The sequence below is a fragment of the Pagrus pagrus genome (assembly GCF_965226575.1).
Source record: "Pagrus pagrus genome assembly, chromosome: 13".
NCBI classification, from domain to species: Eukaryota; Metazoa; Chordata; class Actinopteri; order Spariformes; family Sparidae; genus Pagrus; species Pagrus pagrus.
In genome coordinates, this window is record NC_140197.1 from 961,479 (window position 1) to 965,228 (window position 3,750).

The following is a 3,750-nucleotide window of genomic DNA, read 5'->3' on the forward strand; positions in this document are numbered from 1 at the left end:
GCCATAATGAAATAGAACTGTACACAAACCTTTTGTTTTCGGTGGACAGGAAGGGGTTTTCCTTGATGTGAAGGGTGCAGTGTCGTCATCTTCCGAACTTGGTGGAGACTGGTGGAGAGGTCGCACTTTCTGTGGAGCAGCTGGAAGTGTAGGCTCTTTTCTATTTTTTCTAGGAGCAGACCCATGTTTTGCCACTGGATTGGAGCTGCACCTTTTTGGACTACCTTGGCTCTCTGGCTCTGGAATATAGTCTGTATAAAAAAAGTCATGAAAATCTTATCTAATGATGCCGTTCTTTGAAAAGTTCTATATTTTAAAGCTTGATTTATTTAAAATCTGCTGGCTGTCACCAAATCCTCAAATTTAAAAGTTGCTTCAATATTCCTATCAACATCACTCCTGTCACAAGGCAGTTTAACTTACCTTCATCACTGATGGCATGATCATCATCTGCAAACAAATCAGGTGATTCTACCATGTGTTCAGGCTCCACAAAGCTGCCACCACAAGCACCTAATTGAGAGACAAATGTCCAGTGGGAAAGTGAAAAAACTTGAAATATAAAACTAAAACTGTCAGTAGACTTACGATATGCCTGTGTATGATGCTAGCATTGATGATCAAGGAGCAATATGATACACTGTGTTATTGATACTCAGGGCCTGAAATTCATTTTCCAAAAGTGGGGGGAATTCCCCCCCCTAAGGGCTTCACATGGGGGGGGGATTTTACTTTGTTGGGGGGGACTACAGGTCTATATTATATGTTATGCTTCAGATATAAATGATGCTGCAACTACACAGCATTTCAAAATTTTATTTGTCACATGCTGAGGTATAATACTCAGTTTGCAAACTCAGTGTTACAGGGTTTTCCCTGGCTTGACAGTTGTACTTTCAGATATTGTCCCTCCTCTATTAAATATGAAACAAGGCTGATAATCACAGGACATGTCTGTTCTGATTATGTAAGTCAGCGGTCCTGACATGTGTGTTTTTCGTCTATAAAACTCATTCTACATCTCGCGATGTCTTTCCACATACAGGCTTCCTTCTCCTTTTAAACGGTGAGTTGGTGCAAGACGCTGCATCTGATCGCCCCCCATGGGCACCAAAATCACCTTAGATAGGCAGGAAAACCCTGTGTTAAAGTCAGGCGGACATGTGCGTGTTCTTCACCTCTAAAGACGGCGCTGCTAAAAAAAAACCCTGCTCGTTGCAGGAAGGAGCTGTCAGAGGAGCTCTGCTGTTCCTCTCTCTTTAACCTGGTGTTTGGCTGCATGTTGTATAAAAAGAGTTCAATATTGGAAGAGATTTAACCAACATCTGAGCACCGATGGCTGAACCAGAGCGCAACAGATGTGGTGCTGCACAGCTGCAGCAGCGTGTGTGTTTTATAACATCTAACTTTATTCAGTACAGTAGGCTACCTAAACTATACAAACAAAGACGTGTGTGTCATTTAAGTCAGACTGTCTAACGCAGCGCTCCTGTAGTGTGTACCAGTAGTTGGCTGGTTTGAAATGTGTGCGGGAATTTCCCGCATTATGAGTGTGAGATTTGCGGGAATCGGTCCAATTATGCGCAATACCCGCAATCCCGCAGCAAATTTCAGGCCCTGATACTTATTGTGTAATTTAAAGAGAATAGATGGTGTTAAAGAAGTAGACATGTAATCAAATATTTAGCATATGCAATATTTACTTAAATAGGCACAGCACAATTACCTTCCTCATAATCGAAGTCTTCATGTCGCCTTTTTTTATTTTTTCTTCTGGTGCACTGTGCTCCTCCTTCTGTTTCTGCACCACTTGTTTGGTCCCAGCTCTCACATTTTTGGCAATCATCTATGAAACATTGCCAAACCAAAAAGGTTATCAATGCAAAACATTGACATGGCATGATATTCAAGTCAAAGTGTATTTACTGTAATATGACTGTACATACCAGATCTGAGCTTCACTTTGACCAGAGTGAACCGTTTCCATCCATCAGTTGGTTTGCGGCGCGCAATGATGAACTTGGCTGCATTTACAACATTTGGCCAAAAGACTAACTTCTTGTCGATGTCAACCCAGCTTGCTGGCACCACACCTTCTTCTTCGCGGTCCCTTTCTTTCCAAGCTGCACGAACCCAAGCCATCCTATAAACTACACTGAACATGCATACAAAATATATAGCGAACAGTAGCCCTGCCAGAGAGAGTTTGTGTGGTAGATTGACTATATTCTCACAATAGCACCATCAAACAAAATAATGTATTGCCCCAACTCCTTTTCTAAGTGTTTGAGTGGGGGACCCCAGTTAAAATTCCCCTTTAGGTAAAAAAACTGTCAAAATTCCATCTAGAAGTTATTTTCTTTTTATACTTTTCGCTCAAATCGATGAAGTAAAGGCATAAGCACATATCCTGAACGATATGGCAGACAAGCCACTTTACGTTCAATATCAGACACGTCAAGAAGCCTGCGGTGTTTCCGTACTCTGTCCAAGTTTCTAACAAACACCACATTAATGAGCTTGGAGTCGCAAGGCACAGTATAAAAACTTTCCAGGCTGTTTTGAGATATTATGTCACACAACAAACTGCCATCTCGTTTTTCTTTAACAAAGGCAAAGTCTTCGTTGTGCAAGAGAAAACACCCATTTCTCTCATTTTCAGCAACAAAATGCCAACTCTTCTTGCCTGTCTCTTTTGGGTGGCCCCCTGCCCTCTCTTGTTCAGTGAGTCTCTTTGCCACTTGACTGATTGGATTCTTGGCATTTCTCACCAATCTCTTGAGAACTTGCAGATGATTCTCAAATGGAAATGCACATATGTCATTGAGAGAGCACTGGTAATTCCTACAGTCATCTGCCAGATGTTTCAAACTATGGACATTATAGACCAGGAAAGCTGCTGTGTATATATGCTCACATTTTGCTGCAAAGTAGCTTAAGAGTTGTTCTGCAAAGTCCATGTAAGCAACACGCCTTCTCTCACATGAGTCCAGAAGTATTGATAGAGCTACCGTTAGGCAGAGAAAGTGGTCATACACATCCTTGTGCAATACCTTTTTTAACACAACAGGTCCAGTGTATAGGACAAATTGTCTGAACTCTGTGGCTTTCCACCAATTTAACTCTGTTAGGGATCTTGGTTGGCGAGCAAATTCACTAGGAAGTTTCCCAGACAGAGAGACAAGAAGAGTTGAAATCTCATGCAACTGACCTTGTGACAGTCTACATTCAGGTGGTCCTTTTTTAAAGAAGCACAGCAGTCTTTTCACAACACCAAGACACACTAGTCTAGTGGGAAACCTGTGACACAATTTATCCCTACATTAAGTAAAGGGGATACCCCAAGCTGGTGGTCATTATAAAGCCCATTGGCAAATGCTACATCTGTCCTTAAAGGGTAGTCTCCCAAGTACACAACTCTTTTGTTTTTATACTCTCCCTTTACAATGCATCTTTCACAGCTGTAATATCCAGTGTGCCCTTTGATGCATTTCACAAATGCTCTAGCAGGGGCATCACAAACCAATGCTTTGATCTGAACATTAATTTCTTTGCCATTTACAACTATTTTGTTTTCCTGTAGTTGTGTGTATTCTGCTAAAAAGGCCGCAAGATAATCATCAACAGAGTCAGGTTTAGAGGTGCCATAATACAGTGCCACAACGAAAGGCTCAAAATCACTGAAAGTACAGATAATTGGCCACAACTGGCGAGGAGATGCCTTGAAAACATTAATTCCGTCAATGTTCA

The 3,750-nt window shown here is 41.5% G+C and overlaps 1 long non-coding RNA gene across 1 annotated transcript; it reads right to left on the bottom strand.

The window, feature by feature from the left end:
* Positions 1-216: 216 nt before the first annotated feature.
* Positions 217-1,748, bottom strand: LOC311267959. Its single transcript, XR_014623896.1, has 3 exons — positions 1,727-1,748; positions 424-513; positions 217-251 (listed from the first exon to the last, which is right to left on the bottom strand). It is a non-coding gene; the product is annotated as an uncharacterized lncRNA (long non-coding RNA).
* Between the last annotated feature and the right edge of the window lie 2,002 nt (positions 1,749-3,750).